Source organism: Pogona vitticeps, chromosome 4 (genome assembly GCF_051106095.1).
Source record: "Pogona vitticeps strain Pit_001003342236 chromosome 4, PviZW2.1, whole genome shotgun sequence".
Lineage (NCBI taxonomy): Eukaryota > Metazoa > Chordata > Lepidosauria > Squamata > Agamidae > Pogona > Pogona vitticeps.
Window position 1 is genome coordinate 175,507,562 of NC_135786.1, and position 21,232 is coordinate 175,528,793.

At 39.8% G+C, this 21,232-nt stretch overlaps 1 long non-coding RNA gene across 1 annotated transcript; it reads right to left on the reverse strand.

The window, feature by feature from the left end:
• Positions 1 to 934: 934 nt before the first annotated feature.
• Positions 935 to 9,277, reverse strand: LOC144588537 (uncharacterized). Its single transcript, XR_013544143.1, has 2 exons — positions 9,166 to 9,277; positions 935 to 3,871 (listed from the first exon to the last, which is right to left on the reverse strand). It is a non-coding gene; the product is annotated as an uncharacterized LOC144588537 (long non-coding RNA).
• Positions 9,278 to 21,232: the final 11,955 nt, after the last annotated feature.

Below are 21,232 nucleotides of genomic sequence, written 5' to 3' on the forward strand. Positions count from 1 at the left end.
TACATACAGCACTGATGTTACCTGTCTGTCATGGGTTTGGAGGGAAAGTTCCATCCTATGGGGAGTGGAAGGCGGGACATCAGGAGGAGGGGCTGTACTGTATATATATGTGATGCATGTGTGGTGAAGTAGGGAGACGCTGGGATGTGAAGAAGCAGCAGCTGGGAAGAAGAAGCTGGTGTGGGAGTCTGTGTGTCAGACAGGGTACTACTGTGGGTCAGAGTACCAACCTGATAGGTTCAGGTGTCTGTTGGTTAGCCAGAACTGATAGGTTCAGGGTCTGTGCTTCAAGTTAAGGGTTCTGTGTGAACCAAACTGTATGCATGTATGAATGAGAATAAGCCACGTTACTTTATCTTATTCACCTGATCATTTTATTTTCCCTGTGTGTTGTTTTAAATAAACCTTGTTCTTTTATTGTTTAAAAATCCATCCCTGGTCTGTGTGACTTCTTATAGGGAATGGTTGGTGGCAGCTTAGTTAACGTGTGGCAGATCCCAGTAGGTCTGGGTTTGTCACAGTTGCCACCAGCGTTTACAGAATAAGACCCAGAAGTGACAAACATAGAGTAGTGGTTCAGTGTTGCCCCTTGTGATACAGTGGTTAAACTGCTGTACTACAGCCAAAACTGTGCTCACAATCCCAGGTAGCTGGCTCAAGGTTCACTCAGCCTTCCATCCTTCCAAAGGTGATAAAATGAGTACCCAGCTTGCTGGGGGAGAGACACACAATGTGTAGCTTGCATAATTAACTTGTAAACCGCCCAGAGAGTGCTTGAAGCGCTGTGGGGCAGTATATAAGCAGCACGCTTTGCTGTTTTTGCTTTGCTTTCTTGTACAAATAACAGTACTGATGGTAGTGGTAACGTTTGTCCTCAGTTCACTCGTTATACAAGAGTGTAGCCTTCGACTGTGTCTGATTCTTCAATATTTGATTTTTTTGGAATTGTAAGTACTATGTCTTTTAATTATTATGTATTTGTTTATGAAAAGTTTTCAATTATTGAAAAGTAATGTTATATAATTTAAATGTAGTTTAATGAGCTTTGATAATTTTAGTTACACATTAAAATGCATTTTGATACTTCATTGTAGCCCCCAGGGAAGGCTCTGGAAGAAATACCAGGCCAAGACATGTCAGACACCACAGAACAACAACAACAACAACCACAACATAATCACTGGCATTTTGAGGTTTTTCCCCCTCTTGGTTCATGCAGAATACCTGCTGGTTCTTGTTTATTACGTTGTATCTTGAGATGGAAGTAACAGAAAGAGGTATAGGTGGTATAGATACAGGGGTGCATGAAAGAGGTATATGTGTGGAAGTACTTCATTTTGAGCCTGCCCAACACAAGCCAGGGAAGGCACTTCCATATCATTGCTAATCGTTTTGTGGCAAAATACAGTTTTTGTGGGGTGGGATGAGACATTTGGCAAAAACTGCTTTGTTTTCTACCTGACCTGCCAGAGCCTTCTGAGCCCACACTGCAGCCAGGCCTGCTTAACACAAAAGGGACATTGTGAAAAGCCAAATTGTTAGTTACATAACTATTATTGCATTGTTATTGACAGGGATGGGGACAAGTGGTGGTGGGATTGTATGCACCATTTGGCAAATGGACTGGGTTGGGTTTGAGTAGATACCAAGCATCTTGAGTTGGAGGGCTGGGGATAGCATCAGTTACTGCTCTTCCTCAGGCAGCCAAATGTCTTGGCCCTCATCTTCACTAAATCTTAGGAATGCATTTGCAAGCTCTTAACTGTACTTAAGGGACGTGGTGGCGCTGCGGGCTAAACCGCAGAAGCCTTTGTGTGCTGCAGGGTCAGAAGACCAGCAGTCGTAAGATCGAATTGAGTGAGCTCCCGTCGCTTTGTCCCAGCTCCTCGCCAACCTAGCAGTTCAAAAGCATGCAAATGCGAGTAGATAAATAGGTGCCACCTTGGTGGGAAGGTAAACAGTGTTCCGTGTATAGCCGCGCTGGCCACGTGACAACAGAAACTGTCTTCGGATAAATGCTAGCTCTACGGCTTGGAAACGGGGATGAGCACCGCCCCCGGAGTTGGACACGACTGACTAAATGAACCTTTACCTTTACCTTTAACTGTACTTAAGACATCTAGAAAACACACTTTAATACAGTATATTGATTTCAGGGATGCTATCAAATTTGGCACCAAAAGTCAGACTTGACAACTACATTGTGAAATTGTGGATATGAAGGAAATGCAGAAATCTTGTTTCATAATGATAAATTGGAGATTTGTGATCTAACAATGTCATTCCTGTCCTTTTAAATTTTTTAATATGGCATATCTATATCTCTCTCTCTCTGTGTGTGTGTGTGTGTGTGTGTGTGTGTGTGTGAGAGAGAGAGAGAGAGAGAGATGCTGAGAATAATACAGCTTGTTTTATTATTTCATTATAGCTGCACCTATGACTGAATGTAAAGGAGACTGCTTTTTCTGAAAAGGAGAACCCCTACCAATGTGAAACAACGCTCTCAGCAAAAGCAATTTTTTCCATCAGTACCCTCATGGCTATTCTATTAACTTCTTATCTTCAATAATGTATTAAGTGTGTAAATAATTGTCAGTAGTGCAGACATGTGTTCCTTAAGTATTTCTAACCCATATCCTCTAGCATCTCATTACCTCAGTAAATGGTTCAGAGGAATGAGCTACTTAAATCTTGATGTGAAAAGAGGTCATTGCTGTCCCCGAGGCTTCTCTGTGCAAGGTGCTAATGAAGATGTTATCATCCTTCAGTGTAGCACCTCTTATACTTTCTGTTGCAGAAAATAAGCTGTTTGTTTGGAAAGGATTGTGGAATTCAACCTTTCTACCTTTCAGACCATAACTGAGTTTCCAGACATTTGATCAATGTTTAAACACGGATTTGACTCTCTTGTCCTTTTTAAAATGGACCTTTCTCAGATGTGAAACTTTCTGTAAAAGAAAGGATTGGTCCCACTCATTTTAAAATTCTGGGTGCGCCCATTGCTGGCATTTCCCTTAAGCTCCTCAGCATGTGGCCTTCAATAGATATCCCCTAAGGCAGTATGGCCCTCAGCAGAAAAGTTTCCTATACACTGATTTATACGCTGATCTTGCCTTTTCAACAGGGATAGGTAAACCTGTCTGCATGAACTCACTGTTACTTCTGCATGCTATGTACCTTTAATTCCATGCCATTTAATTTCCATATTAACTGACAATTCATTGGTGAACTCTCAAACATCCCCTTAACACACTGTTTACATGTATCAAAACACACAATTAAATGAGGTATTTTGATATATCTGAACTGTTAAAAATTATGTCATGATATTTACAATACTAGTGCAAAATATTGTGGAAAGCAAATTTCCAGTCCAGCGATGACAAACCTTGACAGCATCTTAAAAAGTAGAGGCATCACCTTGCCGACAAAGGTCTGCATAGTCAAAGCTATGGTTTTTCCAGTAGTAATGTACAGAACTGAGAGCTGGACCATAAAGAAAGCTGACCGCCGAAGAATTGATACTTTTGAATTGTGGTGCTGGAGGAGGCTCTTGAGAGTCATCTGGACTACAAGGAGAACAAACCTATCCATTCTAAAGGAAATCAACCTTGAGTGCTCACTGGAAGGACAGATCCTGAAGCTGAGGTTCCAATACATTATCCATCTCATGAAAAGAGAAGACTGCCTGGAAAAGACCCTGATGTTGGGAAAGTGTCAAGGCAAGAGGAGAAGGGGTCGACAGAGGATGAGATGGCTGGACAGTGTCATCGAAGTGACCAACATGAATACGACCCGCCTTTGGGACGCAGTGGAAGACAGGAGGGCCTGGAGTGCTCTGGTCCATGGGGTCACGAAGAGTTGGACACGACTAAACGATTAAACAACAACAACAATTTCCAATTCAGACATCAGGCTAAAAGGTATGAACCATGTCAATCTGTCTAGGAATTTGTAAAGATAAAATTCCTGAATCACCCCTACCATTCTATTTCACCTTTCTATCATTGCAATTCTCCACCTCAAATCTCTGTAGCTTCACTTCTCTTTTTTCCAACATGAACTATAATGATTTCTTCTTTCCAGCTGTTTCTCTGTTATTAATTCCAAAATCTAACTTTAGTTTTATTTATCAATTCTGAATATTTGCTACCACCTACGTCTTGTCCCCCTTTTCTTTATAATCGTCGCTACATCTTATTATCAGTCCCTGTGCCAGAGAAAGTCTAATGTTCTCATTAGTAAGTCAAAACCAAGTTTCTGATTCACTTCTGGACTCCTTCCTGTGGAGCATTGAGTTTTCTCAGTGAATTGGTATGTTTAGCACTCTGTAAGAAGACATTTTGTGAAGGAATGGATATCTGGGTTGGCTGTCCCACATCTTCCTTCCCCCTAGTGCTTTGAATGTCTGCAGAGTTCTGGAATAACACAACTTTAAGATGATACTCATTTGTTCTTCATATAATGGGGAGGAAGGAGAACAACAAGCATTTTTAATTGATGTGTTAGAAGCAGCAAAAGGTCATTTGGGGGAAATGCCAATGTAAATGAGATCTTAAATACACATGACAGCCACAGAGTAGTAGTGAAATTATAAGAGGATAGGAATTTATTATTATTATTGCTTCTAAAGATCTCAATGTAAATGAGATCTTAAATACACATGACAGCCACAGAGTAGTAGTGAAATTATAAGAGGATAGGAATTTATTATTATTATTGCTTCTAAAGATCTCAATGTAAATGAGATCTTAAATACACATGACAGCCACAGAGTAGTAGTGAAATTATAAGAGGATAGGAATTTATTATTATTATTGCTTCTAAAGTTACAATAAAATAATCCACTGAGAAAATGAAAGCAATATTTCATTAAACTGCAAAAACATCCACATGGAATATGCATGTTACATGCTGCTGCAGCATGTACATGCTGGCCCCTCTATCTCTTTGCTGCAAGCATGAACCTAGAAATTCACTCAAATGGTTTTCTTTCTGTTCTAGACTGGCTTTTCTAACAGTGCTTTTAAAAACCTGGACTCCCCATTCTTCCAAAAGAAAATATATTTTAATTTCCTACAGTATTTGAATACTCTGGATTATGCAGATAAAAACAGACTCTGGGGAATTCATAGTCATCAGCTTGTCATCCGAAAGTATTGCAGAACATCTTATAAAAATGTTGACATAAAAACAACAGCCATTTATCTCCTACATGCTAGCATAAAAGGACTTTAACATATACAGTATGTGCTGCTAATGCTAAACATACACTATTGCAGAACTAGCAAGAGCCACTTTAGATCCACCTGATCTTGCTCTTCTTCCCCATGTTATCATCATCATAGAATTGCACAGCTAGAAAGGATCCTCTGGATTATCATGTCCAGCCCCTGTCAAGGGGCACAGTGGGGCATCAAACTCCCAACCTAGATAGTGGTTTAGGTATCTGGCTACAGAGTCAGAAGTTTGGAGTTCAATTCCCCACTATACCCCCTTGACAGGAGTTGGACTTGATGATCCAGAGAGCCCCTTCCTGTTCTGCAGTTCTAAGATTATATTGTCTTAAACTCTGGTTCCACAGCTAGATACCTACCTCTGAGCTATGTTACTCAAATATATGTACATATATTATTACTGAGCTGACACAACTACATTCATTTAGAACATCTAAACTCAACCTTAGAATATCTACACTATTTAGAGTGTTTAAACAACAGGCTAAAATTTTATTGGTTAAATTTAGTATTTATTTATATATTTATCTATCTTATTTATTGCTCATGAAAGCACCTGCTCTGTTGGAAGGAACATAACTGGCTCACAAGTGTTTGAGGGATTCACTGGAAAAGACAATATAGGAGGAAATGCTGCAGGCAGTAGGAAAAGAGGAAGACCCACTATGAAGTGGACTGCCTCCAAAAAGGAAGTCATCACCTTCACTTTTAGCTTGTGAGCAGGGATATTAATGGCAGGGCTTTTTGGAGGCCATTAAATTCATAGGGTTGCCATAAGCTGGAAGCATCTTGCCAGTAGACAAGAAGAAAAAGCCCATGCACTTCATTGCTGTTTTTTAGAAAGTATAACTATTACAGAAACAGAATAAGAGAAAAGGAAGAGGAAGAACTGCAGTTTCCACAATATGAGTGATGTATGAGTCACAGAAACACTCCAGGCTGACTAGAATTGCTTTTCCTGCCTTTGCCCATAGTCCTACATACAATTATCTAAAAGTAAGCTTAATTTTGATAGGAGGGACTGGCGTGCTCTGGTCCATGGGGTCATGAAGAGTCGGACACAACGACTAAACAACAACAAGCTTAATTTTATCCACCTAGGGTTATTTATAAGTAAATATGGTGAGGCTTATTATGTTTGTTTGTTTGTTTGTTTGTTTATTTATTTATTTATTTATTTATTTATTTATTTATTTATTTATTTATTTATTTATTTATTGCATTTATATGGTATGCTTGTCATCTCTATTTGCAATAAATTACTTCTTATATTCATCTCAGCATATATTCTCTTGTCAAATCTAATATTCTTGCCCCATAAACTGAAGATACCAAAGTGAAGCCTACAGAAACATGGCTGCCCTAGTTTCCCTGGCGGATTGCTGTGTATGGGCCATTGTCCCACATTACATTGGACAAGCTGAGAGAATACAGGCAAGCAAGATGCCAGACTCCCTGCAAAGATGAGCTTTTTGTCAGTGAGGAATAGAACTGCTGCCCGGAGAATCAATCAACTTCCAGCCTACTCTCATGGACCATTGATTAGGGCATGAGATGTAATTCTTCCTCATAGCACAAGGCAGAATCAAGCTGCTGGAGGTGAAGATTTCCAGCTTTCGCTTGGTGTCAATGTCAAGTAGCCACTTTGTAGGAATTATGCCATGACATTTATTTCCTGAGCAAAAGTAATTTCTAATCAGAAAGAGAATGCTGCTCCTCCATGATTGACAGAGCCCAGTACTGTCAGAATCTAAGGTAAGGTGAAATTGGCATTTTCCCATCCACCATTTCAGAGATCGTAACACTGACTGCTTTATATCCACCCTCTGCTGCCAAAACCTTCTGTTTTTCAGGTATCGCTCTTCTCCATGTTCATTCCTTCATCCTTTTTTGTCTGTAATTCATCACTGAGATTTTCAGGGAGCATTTTAATACCCTGGTCCATATGTCATTTATGGCAGAATATGTGGATTTGATCTGAGAATTTCACTTGTTGTCAGGATAAATCAGTTTAAACTGCTTCATGGGACAAGATGCCAGGTGCTGAGTTTTCTGTTCAATTAAAATTTGCTGAATCATATGTGTCATTGCTTCTTTATCTTTCTCCATGAGCACTTGAAAAATAATGGATTCATTTTGCCTTGATTGCCCCTCTCCCCCGGCTTCCTCTCCTCACACACGCACTTCCAATAACTTGACATTATAGATTGTGAACAATATTACCGTTTCCCTGAAAATAAGACCTAACCTGAAAATAAGCCCTAGGATGATTTTTCAGGATAATCACAATATAAGCCCTACGCACCAAAATAAGAACCCACCCTCCACCATTGTGCAGCAACCAGAAGATGACATGGCTGTATTTGAATAAATCTAGATTGTTGTACATGAAAAAAATTAAAATACCCCTGAAAATAAGCTCTAATGTGGTTTTTTGGAGCAAAAATTAATATAAGACCCTGTCTTGTTTTCAGGAAAACCCGGTAGAATGGCAGGCAATCTTGTAATGGCAAGTGTGCTAGTGTGGTAGGGAGGATGTTGCTGTTGAAAAGGTAGAAGCAAGAAAAAAAGTGGAAGAGAAAACAAGCTTTTTCCTACTTTTTTAAAAAAATTAGCTGTGAGGTGATACCTTGAATATAATTGAAAAATCCTACACAATTATACACTTCTCAACGCTCCTTTAGGTTGCTTACTATTGTTAATTTTGCTGTGCTGTAAGGTTTTTTCAAAGCATTTGGCAGGATAGAAATTAAATGAATGAATCTAAAACCTTTGTATACAGCTTATCTCCATTTCTGCATCTGTAGCGAATGGGAAGAGTGACACACTTCAGATGGTTCTGCTTGAGCCCAGCGCTCGCCAAGTTCTAAAGAGTCAGTGCCTGTAAGCTTCAATGAGATATGGTGAGATTTTGAATTGAGTTTTATTACAGTTATGCCTATGGGCTGAAAGAGGTTAACAATGAATCCGTGGCAATGAGGTGAGGAGATGTGGAAAGACGTGATTTGGATGTGGTTGTATCTGTGAGTTCAGACAGTAATGGTTGGTTTAAACATTTCAGATGAAGTACTAACCGATGCATGAATATGTGGATCCTTGCATTTTTTTCTGTTAATAAATTCCAGTTACTGTACTGTAAATTTTAAAAACAAAACAAAACCTGGCAACATTAGAATTACTAGAGTACTTGAAAGTGATAGTTCATTTTACTAGATTCCTTTACATCCCACCTTACTTCTAATAGGCTCAAGGTGGTATCAATAGGTCTCTCTCCTCTTATTATTGCAGCAATCCTGTGTGATAGGATAGGAGGAGAGTGGATGGGTGACCCAAGATCACACAGTACATTTCAAGACTACGTATGGTCTTGAATGTTGATCACTCACACCCTAGTCCTGTTGCAGAGTTTTTTAATTATTTCTGATTAAATTCCTCTAGCTGTGCAAGTTCAGGGACTCACAGAGCAGAATGGCATCAAGTTCTCCAGAGTAGTTTACCCCTGTTTCTCATTAACTGGCACTTACAGTCTCAATAACTCACTCTGAAGCAATAGCAGGAGAAAGAATAAAAGGTTTCATTACTTACAGATCTACAAAGAGCAAACTGAGAACAAATATGACTGCTTGCAGCAAGAGATTTCAACAGAATACACTGCCAAATAACCACAGAGAGGTGAAAAGGCAGGGCTGTCTTTGAATCAAAAGCAGGAAAGGAACAACTGGTTAGTGCTGTCAGTGACTGGCAGTCACCCTAGCCCGGAAAGCTCCCTCCCAGCCACATAAATAAATAAATAAAAATAAATCTATTAGAGGCAGCATGTGAGGCTGTAAAAACTACAACAATTCCAATGCTTTAATAACTATACTGTTCACAGCTTATAATTATCACTGCAAGACTGGTGCTGGTACATGAGATGGTTATGTCCCACCTTGTGGATGTCTGAACCAGCCATATCAAAATGTGGCTATGACTTCTTTTGGCAGTTCCACATAGGCTGAGCTCCTGCCTCCTTCCACCTTTTTCTTTTCTTTTCTTTTCTTTTGCAATCTGGGAAAAGAAAGGAAAATGTTGATAAAGATTGTGTTTAGTCGTTTAGTCATGTCCGACTCTTCGTGACCCCATGGACCAGAGCACGCCAGGCCCTCCTGTCTTCTACTGCCTCCCGGAGTTGTGTCAGGTTCATGTTGGTTGCTTCGCAGACACTGTCCAGCCATCTCATCCTCGGTCGTCTCCTTCTCCTCTTGCCTTCACACTTTCCCAACATCAGGGTCTTTTCCAAGGACTCTTTTCTTCTCATGAGATGGCCAAAGTACTGGAGCCTCAGCTTCAGGATCTGTCCTTCCAGTGAGCACTCAAGGTTGATTTCCTTTAGAACTGATAGGTTTGTTCTCCTTGCAGTCCAGGGGATTCTCAAGAGTCTCCTCCAGCACCACAATTCAAAGGCATCAATTCTTCGGCGGTCTGCTTTCTTTATGGTCCAGCTCTCACTTCCATACATCACGACAGGAAAAACCATAGCTTTGACTATTCGGACTTTTGTTGGCAAGGTGATGTCTCTGCTTTTCAAGATGCTGTCCAGATTTGTCATCGCTTTCCTCCCAAGAAGAAGGCGCCTTTTAATTTCAGGGCTGCTGTCTCCATCTGCAGTGATCATGGAGCCCAGGAAGATAAAATTTGACACTGCCTCCATATCTTCCCCTTCTATTTCCCAGGAGGTGATGGGACCAGTGGCCATGATCTTAGTTTTTTTGATGTTGAGTTTCAGACCGTTTTTTGCACTCTCCTCTTTCACTCTCATTACAAGGTTCTTTAATTCCTCCTCACTTTCTGCCATCAGAGTGGTATCATCTGCATATCGGAGGTTGTTGATATTTCTTCCGGCAATCTTAATTCCGGCTTGGGTTTCTTCCAGTCCAGCCTTCCGCATGATGTATTCTGCATATAAGTTAAATAAGCTGGGGGACAATATACAGCCTTGCCGTACTCCTTTCCCAATTTTGAACCACTCAGTTGTTCCATGACCAGTTCTAACTGTTGCTTCCTGTCCCACATATAGGTTTCTCAGGAGACAGATAAAGTGGTCAGGCACTCCCATTTCTTTAAGAACTTGCCATAGTTTGCTGTGGTCCACACAGTCAAAGGCTTTCGCATAGTCAATGAAGTAGAAGTAGATATTTTTCTGGAACCCTCTGGCTTTCTCCATAATCCAGCGCAAGTTAGCAACTTGGTCTCGAGTTCCTCTGCCTCTTCGGAATCCAGCTTGTACTTCTGGGAGTTCTCAGTCCACATACTGCTGAAGCCTACCTTGTAGGATTTTGAGCATAACCTTGCTAGCGTGCGAAATGAGTGCAATTGTACGGTAGTTGGAGCATTCTTTGGCACTGCCTTTCTTTGGGATTGGGATGTAGACTGATCTTTTCCAATCCTCTGGCCACTGTTGAGTTTTCCAAACTTGCTGGCATATTGAATGTAGCACCTTAACAGCATCATCTTTCAAGATTTTAAATAGTTCAGCTGGAATGCCATCACCTCCACTGGCCTTGTTGTCAGCCAGGCTTTCTAAGGCCCACTTGACTTCGCTCTCCAGGATGTCTGGCTCAAGGTCAGCAACTACATTGTCTGGGTTGTCCGGGATATCCAAATCTTTCTGATATAATTCCTCTGTGTATTCTTGCCACCTCTTCTTGACGTCTTCTGCTTCTGTTAGGTCCCTCCCATTTTTGTCTTTTATCATGTTCATCTTTGCGCAAAATGTTCCTCTAATATGTCCAATTTTCCTGAACAGATCTCTGGTCTTTCCTTTTCTGTTATCTTCCTCTATTTCTTTGCATTGTTCATTTAAGAAGGCCTTCTTGTCTCTCCTTGCTATTCTTTGGAAGTCTGCATTCAAGTTTCTGTAACTTTCCCTATCTCCCTTGCATTTTGCTTCCCTTCTCCTCTCTGCTATTTCTAAGGCCTCGTTGGACAGCCACTTTGCTTTCTTGCATTTCCTTTTCTTTGGGATGGTTTTCGTTGCTGCCTCCTGGACAATGTTACGAGCCTCTATCCAAAGTTCTTCAGGCACTCTGTCCACCAAATCTAGTTCCTTAAATCTGTTCTTTACTTCCACTGTGTATTCATAAGGGATTTGGTTTAGATTATACCTGAGTGGCCCAGTGGTTTTTCCTAATCTCTTCAGTCTAAGCTTGAATTTTGCTATGAGAAGCTGATGATCAGAACCACAGTCAGCTCCAGGTCTTGTTTTTGCTGACTGTATAGAGCTTCTCCATCTTTGGCTGCAGAGAATATAATCAATCTGATTTCGATATTGCCCATCTGGTGATTTCCATGTATAGAGTCGCCTCTTGTGTTGTTGGAAAAGAGTGTTTGTGATGACCAGCTTATTCTCTTGACAAAACTCTATTAGCCTTTGTCCTGCTTCGTTCTGAACTCCAAGGCCAAACTTCCCTGTTGTTCCTTTTATCTCTTGGCTCCCTACTTTAGCATTCCAGTCCCCTAGAATGAGAAGAACATCTTTCTTTGGTGTCAGTTCTAGAAGGTGTTGTAAATCTTCATAGAATTGTTCAATTTCAGTCTCCTCAGCAATGCTGGTTGGTGCATAAACTTGGATTATTGTGATGTTGAATGGTCTGCCTTGGATTCGTATTGACATCATTCTATCATTTTTGAGATTGTATCCCATTACAGCTTTTCCCACTCTTTTGTTGACTATGAGGGCTACTCCATTCCTTCTACGGGATTCTTGTCCACAATAGTAGATATGATAATCATCTGAGCTGAATTCGCCCATTCCTGTCCATTTTAGTTCACTGATGCCCAGGATGTCGATGTTTATTCTTGCCATCTCCTGTTTGACCACCTCCAGCTTCCCAATGTTCATAGATCTTACATTCCAGGTTCCTATGCAGTATTTTTCTTTGCAGCATTGGATTTTCCTTTCACTTCCAGGCACGTCCACAGCTGAGCGTCCTTTCGGCTTTGGCCCAACCACTTCATTAGCTCTGGAGCTACTTGTACTTGTCCTCCGCTCTTCCTCAGTAGCATGTTGGACGCCTTCCGACCTGAGGGGCCCATCTTCCAGCGTCATATCTTTTAGCCTTTTGTTTCTGATCATGGGGCATTCTTGGCAAAGATACTGGAGTGGCTTGCCATTTCCTACTCCAGGTGGATCGCGTTTAGTCGGAACTCTCCACTATGTCCTGTCCGTCTTGGGTGTCCCTGCACGGCATAGCCCATAGTTTCTCTGAGTTACTCAAGCCCCTTCGCCACGACAAGGCAGCAATCCATGAAGAAGTGATAAAGATTGGAGTAGCACTATACTTTGCATTTAAAGCACAGATTTGACTATCTGGGTGGGATTAAACATTAAGTTAGTAAAAGCTGATGGGATCTTGATGATTTTCATTTTGAAGGAAAATTTGCCCTACCCCCTCCTCAGCCACATTTTGCCAAAATTAGCTTTTGGATGCTGTTTGCTACTAAAGGCTCTGTTTTCAGCTTTGTTTTCTTCTTTCTTTGTTGCTTGTTTTTACCGAAAAAGGTGTATACACTGTAGGCCTGGGGCATTTTTCAATGGGAAATTAGCAAAGTGGAGGGCAAATGATTGAACAGCCCCATTCCTTATGGTCAGATATTGGTTTGGATCAGGTCCTGTGGTCTAGACTTCATATCAACTGACATTATATGCATTTTTCTTCAACTTATGGGACATTTAATTGGAGGTTCTCATTTTCTCCCATAAGATGTTGTAGAGCAAGGCAAAAAGAACACAGAGATCTGGAACATCTGGCTCATCATTTTAAAACAAAAACAAATGTGCATACATAAACAAAAAAACCACATAGGGGTCTCCTGAGCATCTTTCACCCCTCCTCTGTCAGGGGAAGTTTAATGTCTTCCTTTCCTTTGATGTATGCATCTGATATCCCTGGTGCTCATTAAGGTGGTTTGTAACCATCAGGGAGTGGACTCAGAATTCTGATGAAGAAGTCCCATTGTCTTCGGCTTATGGTGTGGATATGAAAATAAGTTTCTGTGGACCTTCTGCATACACTGTGACATGCACAAGATTTTCCTATTACTGCCTTCAGTTGCCAATCACACCAGGTGTCATTAGGTGTTTCATATTTGTATTCCTGGAGCCTCTTCCTGGTTGTTGGCAGCTCTGAGATTGACAGCAGAAACAGCTTTAAATACATTTCCTATGAAGCACACACCTGTTCATTAAAAATCAACCTGGAGAGATCTTGGAGCAGTTTGGCAGCAGATGCTGCTGCTGATAATAATTTGGGCAGTTTGACAGGCAACATGGATGCTAATGACCCTTATTGCTGCTCTATCTGGATACACTGTAAGTCAACATATCTTAAACAGCTTTTCCTCAGTCCCTAGTTCTCCCCCTCTTCTTCTGGAAAAAGGGGAAATTGCATTCTTTAGACTTGCAAAAAAATAAATGTGCTTTTAAAAGCACATCTCTGGAACCAGTAATTGTCGCTTTTTCTTCCTTTTGATTCATCGACCAGGAAGATAAGCCAGAGATGGGAGAAGTTAAATTTTTGGACTACAAAACTTCCCATAGCTCAAGTTATGCTGGCACAGGTATTATGGGAACTGTAGCCCAGAAAAACAACTTTTCCCATCTTCTGCATAAATAAATTGAAAATGCCGATCCCACAGTTCTTATTGTCAAGAGGAAGCATGATACCTTTCCCAGAAGTTGGCAGGAAATTGCAATGAATGTAGTTCTCCATAATTTTTCTATGTGCATGTGTGTAACAGTTACATTTCAAGTAGACTATAATGAGTAGGAACATAATTACTTATCATCTAATACAGGGGTTCCCAAAGTGTGTGCAGCAGTGCCCTGTTGCCCCTGTGGTGCCACAGGGTGTTACCAAACCCAACCAGGAGTGGCACAGAATCCTCTCTCTGTTTCTTCACTAAGCCAGCGGTGATTCTGCTAGGCTCTGGTTCCTTCACTCTCTATTGCCACCATGTCTGCCCTTCACCATTTCTCCTGCTCTGTCACTACTGCCACGGCTCAAGGGAATCACGAGTCAAAAGATTTTGGGAACCACTGATGTAAGGAGTAGTGTTTTTTAGTTACTTTCAAATTTTACTTCTGAAAAGCACTTCAGGGCACTTTTAGAGGCAGGAATTATTCATGTTTTATGCAATCATCCCTAAGGTTTTTCGCCCCTAAGTAATTGGAAGTAAAGGGAAAATAACAAACGGTGTAACTTGTAACATAATTAGATGTATTTCAACATGGCAAGAAGCAATAACAATAGGTTATTGTTCAAACATTATAGCAAGTAAAGTGGCTGAATACCACTTACAGAAAAATGTCCAGTGTCTGGCAAGCTTCTTCACCAGCGCAGGCCGCCATTATCTTCCTTCCTGGATGGCACAAGACTCATTGGTCTTGCGTAAACAACATAGTGGGGTGGGGAGAAGCTGGATATTTAAGAAGAAGCTCCTCCCTCTTCTTGTCCTCTTTGCTTCTGGATAATATATATACTAGTGTGAGTTTTACTGCTCACCAGTTTTGGGGGCGGATAGGATTTTTTGATCCTTATTGGCTATTGGAAGCAGGGATTTTTCGCCTATCCCACACTGTTTAGGGGATTCAGGTTGTATCTTGTGGGATATAATTGGTCACACAGGTGGGTAGTGCGGATAAGAGAGAGAGAGAGAAAGAGAGAGAGACTTGTCTCTGTGGCCAAAAGGGTTGAAACTGTAAACAATAGAATGGATTTAGTGTTCTACTTGAGTGTTATTTGATGTGTCATTTTTGTTTGTTTTATTTTCATAAACATTTATATATTTAGAAGTTTGAACACATCTGCATGCAAGACAGTTAATGTGAAAAATTAAACCTCTCATCTTCAAACATGGAATAAAACAGAAAACATCCCACATGATTTAGTCAAATATCGATGAAATTTCTGTGGAAGACATGATCAGAGTTTCCCAGACTACAAATCAGTCCATTCCCCTCTCTAGTAGGTGTTCAGTGGTCATGAAAATCTAGTTAGGTTCTGATATTTCTTTTGGTTGGAATTTCCAAAGACAATATTGGTTTAAAGTATAATCATAGAGCTACCAGGTTAGAAGTCTTTCATTCTTTTCTGTATGGGCAGTGGTACCTACTGAGGTACTCACTATTATGTATGTCTGGAGCTTCCTTTGAGTACCAAAACTATGTACTGTGGCAATACAAATAGAAATTTGAAATCTACCAGTTGAAGCCACCACCAATCCCCCAATGTCCATTAGTTATATTCAGAAATGTGTAGGAAATGAAATTCCATAGTCTGTCCAGAACATAATCTACGGAAACAATGTATCTTTGGTTCCTATTCTTTTTCTTTAACTCATCAGGATTGCCAAAAGGTAGGACTAATTATGTATGAGTCAGAAGAGCATTGAAATGCTCGAGCGCAGTTCTTTTCAACAATAGTTTTATCAAAGCTATAATTGCTCGCCATTTATTATCTAGGCTAATTACAGATTGCGTGTTCTAATCAAAGTTAACAATCATTTAAAATCCTCTTATTAAGTAACAACTGTTGCTGTTATATATTCAGTTAAGTCAAATGAGGGAACTCTCGTTGCGATAGTGGCAATTCAGTTAACATTTATACATTTGGGTTTCTATTCAGTTCACTGGGATTACTTTAGTGCTCTTACACTGTGGTTCTTTTAGATTTTGACACACTTGCTCCAGCAGCTGCTGCCAGTCAATATCACAAAGAGTGACAATTAATGAATGAGCTTTCAGCGCAAATTATATAAATCAGATCAGTAAAAATTTCCAAACAAAACTGCTAATGACAACATTGTATGAACAAGCCACAGATGGCACTGGTGGATAAGCTTTTCACTCAAAAATGAACTAAGGAACAAAACAAAAAACAAACAAACAAACAAACAAAAAACCCACAACTCCTTGCCCTCCCCAATTTAAAAATGGTTTCCTGTTAGGTGATTTCTTTTCTGTCTCTTTTCAAAGCTGTGAATTAAACAGATGCTTTCAATGAAACACATTCTTCCTCTGTGAAAAAAATCAAGAACTTGGCAAATATGTAATATGGAGTCCAGTTTCTGGACTCATCTGTAGCTCCATGAGTGTATGAGAAGCTGCCCTAAAAAAGAAAAAGTCAACCTATAAACAGAACATTTCACACCTTCAGTTTATCTCCTGTTCCTGGCTACTTCAAAGAAAGGACACTTCACCACATGGTGTTGCTGCTCTTCAAAGACAGGATACTGATAAAGAACTGTACTTTTATCTTTTGTGCATCAAAGCACCTTTAACAGGGGAACGAACACCTGGCCAGGGCCTGTTGGGCTGATAGGAACCAACCTGCTTCCTTCTCTGAGGTTTATGCAGGTCTTGGAACTGGGAAGAGACTGAGTTTGTTTATAGAATAATCAAAGGGGATTAAAAGTTATTAAGAGATTGCGGGAACCAGGTGTGAAAACAGGATTTAAGGAAATGTATATATTGGCTCAGTCTTCTTGGGATGGAGATAGTGTGTCCCAGTACTGTTTATGAAGTTATGTTGGATCTAGCCTCTCTGAGAGGGACTCATCCCTCTCTCTTTGTTTAGACATGAATATGAGCTAGGGAGATTAGCTTTCTTATTTTCTGATATTTTATCCTTCAGTCATAAACCTGTAATGACAACTGGCTCCTGTAACCATTTGGAACTTTAATACTTTTAAATTGTCCTTCCCATTCTTGCCTTTGATTGATGAAAAATCCTTACATTTTGTTGTCTGGATTTTGACTGAGTCAGTAGTATTAAACTCCAGATCTTACTTCAACTAGCTACCAACATTATTGAGTGTTTTTGGCAGCTGTACTCACCAGGTGGGCATACAGGTATGTGAGTGCCTAGCCTCATGGGCTTTTGATTCTGGACTCCCTGAGGCAGTGCCAGATTTGGGAGACTGGTGTTTTGGGAGAAATTTAGTGCTAGGCAAGGGTTATAGTCATCACAACTCTCCTTGAACTCAACCCCTTCCCTCCAAAGATGATAGTAGTGTGGCAGAACAGCTATAGAAAGGGAGCCCCATATCTGAAGACCGTAACATTCCCCATCCTCACCATAGAGTGGTGGAATGGGAATTCAGCAGGAAAGCAAACAAGCTACAACAAAGTTCTTAAAAACTAATTTGGTATCTATGTAAATGTCCAATTTTTAAAAGAATTACATACTTTGGAAAAATAAAAATTTCTAGTGAGTTTAAATCTTGTATTTTCAAAAAAAAGCAAGCAAAGAAAACTTTCCATCTAATGGTAAAAATATACATTCTGCACTTCCATGAACTTTTTTATTATTATTATTATTTTCTGCATCTGAGTGTAGAACAAAAGAGACATCTTTGTAGGGGAAGGTTGCACAAGGAGGAATCAAACTGCGCCAAATGGCAGAATCATGGTAATTGTCTTTGACTTCCAAAAGCAAGGTGAAGTATTAAAGACAGTGCAGAAGCAGAAAGAGCTGACATAAAAACGCAGTGCGATTCTGTCTTCCCAGATCTGAGCACAATCATGCAAGTAGAGGAGAAACTGACAAGAGTAAAAAAAAAAGTTTCTCTGGAACAAGAAAAATGTAGCTGCTTTCATCCAGATAAACAATACATTTTGATAAAACACTACTACACACTCCTTCAAAACCTGTGACTGAGAATCAATTTCATACACAACCTGGAGATTAAAAACAATGACTGAAATGTTGTTTGACAATGGTGGGATGGAAAGTCCAACCAACACAGAAAAGTGGGACGTCCTACTTGTTCCAGCATTTTGTTATGTTAGTATAGAAAATGGCACACTCATTCGTAGAGAACCATCCATACCATGTTCATTGGATGAGCAATTTGACAAAATACGATCCTGGCCAATCACACCAGGTACATTTTTATGTGAGTCTGTGCCACCTGCGTCACTATTGCTTTTGCGTCCTTTATCCTTTGAAACACATCTACTTATAGCAAAACCAAGATTCTTATAGTTGTGTACATTCCCCCAAACAGCAGGAATGTTGTGTTCTAGACTACTAACAGCATGATCCTTCCTGCATTTTTAATACAAGGCCTCACCAGAAATCTTGTCTGGTGTTAAGCAAACTGTATTTCAGAACATCTCCTACCTTTCTTCCTGCACATTTTCACTGGCTCCACTGAATTCTGATGCTTAGTAGAAGACAACACCTCTTCATGGATATGATGTACGATTCATGAATAACCCTGCACATACATCCTTTAAGAATGCAGATATCTGTCAATTTACTTCTCATTGTGTTCTCATTGGCATAATTATTCCACTGCTTTCTGTATTTAGGAAATGTGTGTGCAAAATGTACACTTTTCAACACACACACATTTTGAATCTATTTTGAATGTATGTATTATGTACACATTTTAAAAAAGTTGAGTTTAATGTATTCAAATTTCTCAAATGTATGCATGTATATCACATTCATTAGACTGTCTTGAGAAATCCTAGCCTTGCGACCACAGGATGTATCCAGTTTATCCAATAAACAGTGAAATATATATATGCAACATTTTCTCCTTCAAAAAATCTATAAGAGGCAAGATGTAGTCTAAAGGGACAACTGCTGTAAAAAGCAAAGTTCATATGTACAGTTGCAGACATTCTCACAATAACTGAGGAAGTCTTGCTACTCTAAGTATGACAATCCTGATTCTTCAACAGCATCTCTCCAATTCTCTTCTTCCTCTTTCTCTCTCCCCTTTCTGCATTCTTTACTTCAGTTTTTCCTCTCCTAACTTCTCCTTCTCCTGCTTTTCCTTTTATATCCTCCTTCTCCAGAGGTCTCTCCTCCCTTTCCTGACTTTTCTTGTTTTTCACACTTTCTGCCTCCTCCCCCCAATTCTAGTCCAATATGGCTCCTTCCATGAGCTAATACAGGGAATTTCATTGGGTCTGGGGAGAAGTCAGATGGCCCTGTGCTAGGGACCTATGCGTCTCTGGCCACTACTGCACAATGCCCTTCAAGAAACATTTCAACTAGCATTAAATCTGACTTAATTCAGGGACCAAGCCTTAGCTCCTTGTGATAGATGAAGAAACAGACTTCTCTGTTTGAATCAGTGCTGGAAGTTTAGGGTTTGATCAAATATGTTGCTCTTGCTGGACAGCAGAGAATAGATTTGAGTTCTCTGAACTTCACTTAAGAGATTCAAACTGTGAAGAGGGCAAAAGAGAGAGATAGCTGGAGAGGAAAACTTGTATAAGTTTTGCTGTAGGGCATAGATCAGGCTGCTAGCTTTTTTTATATACTGTAAAGCAAGTCAAGTATTTCTTGTCTGTTTGCAGTGTAAATCAAGATGGAAACGTTTGCATTTCCTTCTTTATGGAACAATTATTTCTAGACTATCTGGGGGTAGGGTTTTCTTTCTTTCTAATGTAGATGACCAACACAACAAAGGATATGATAGAAGTGCATCCGCCATAGAGCACTTAATGTTCATGTTGTATTGAAAGCATGGATCGTATAAAATTTCATTTAGCTGAACAAAAATGGACAAGCAACTGACAGTAATCCTTTATAAGGTAATACAGATTGTGAAACAGTATAAGAGATCTTACAACTTTCTATGAAATCAATAGTTTATTAGCTGCAGCAATGAATCTTACTGATGTTCCCCTCTAATATTTCTTCATGTCACCCACATCTTCTGTCCATTGCTTTTACTACCTTTCTCAGTATGTTAGTGTTGTCAATCAAATCAAATCAAACTCATCTGTGGGATATCAACATAGCAGAGAAAGGCAGGCATGTCTGCTTAAAGAAATTTGCCAGCTGAGAAAAACGTGCTTACACTCACAATTTAAGGACAAATTAATAAACATCCTTGCAGACAGAAGGATATAAGTATTAGTGATACAAAGAGTCAGATTTATTTATTTATTTATTTATTTATTTATTTATTTATTTATTTATTTATTTATTTATTTATTTATTTATTTATACCCCACCCATCTAGACTGAAGTCTACTCTGGACAGCTAACAAGACATTCATAAAAACAATAACAGTATAAAATAAAACAACAACATAATATGATTCAAGATGGCAAAATTAAATTAAGTAATGACAGGAGAAAAGGCCTACCTAAAGATCCAGGTCTTAAGTTTGCTCTTAAGAACACCCAGCGAGGGAGCCAGACAAATTTCTGGGGGTAGACTGTTCCATGAAATGCAGTGAGATTTTAAAGTACTGACATGGGAAATGTCTCATTTTGAATTGTTGCCAGCAAGCACAGAGGCATAGAGGTTTATCCTAGATCATAAAGCCGCCCAGCCCAGCCTTTTCTCCCGGGAGCACAGATTAGATTTCTTGGATCTGGAGTCACTCTCCCCCAAAATGGCACACCCCGAATATCTACTGAGGAGTACAGTGGGGTCTCTACTTAAGAACGTCTCTACTTAAGAACAATCCAACTTAAGAACAGCTCCATTTGCTAAATTTTGCTTCTACTTGAGAACAGAAATCCAAGATAAGAACAGGAAAAAAAACCTTTCCTGCTATTATTTATGGTTATCTTAGGTTAAAAAAAATTCTCCCCCTAGTGGTAGAGTACGTATTAACCAGCTTTGCATTAGTTCCTATGGGAACTAATGCTTCAATGTACGAACGCACCTCTACATAAAAAAAAAAAAACAGCCAGAACGGATTAATTGGTTTTCAGTCCATTCCTATGGGAAATTTTGCTTCAACTTAAGAACGTTTCAACTTAAGAACACCATTCCAAAACGGATTAAGTTCTTAAGTAGAGGTTCCACTGTAGTTTCTATGGACGGAAAAGAGCAGATACGGATTAAATGGTTTTCAATGCATTCCTATGGGAAATGCAGATTCAACATAAGAACTTTTCAACTTGAGAACCACCTTCCAATATGGATTAAGTTCTTAAGTAGAGACCCCACTGTAGGTCTCCGTGCAACAGCCTTCC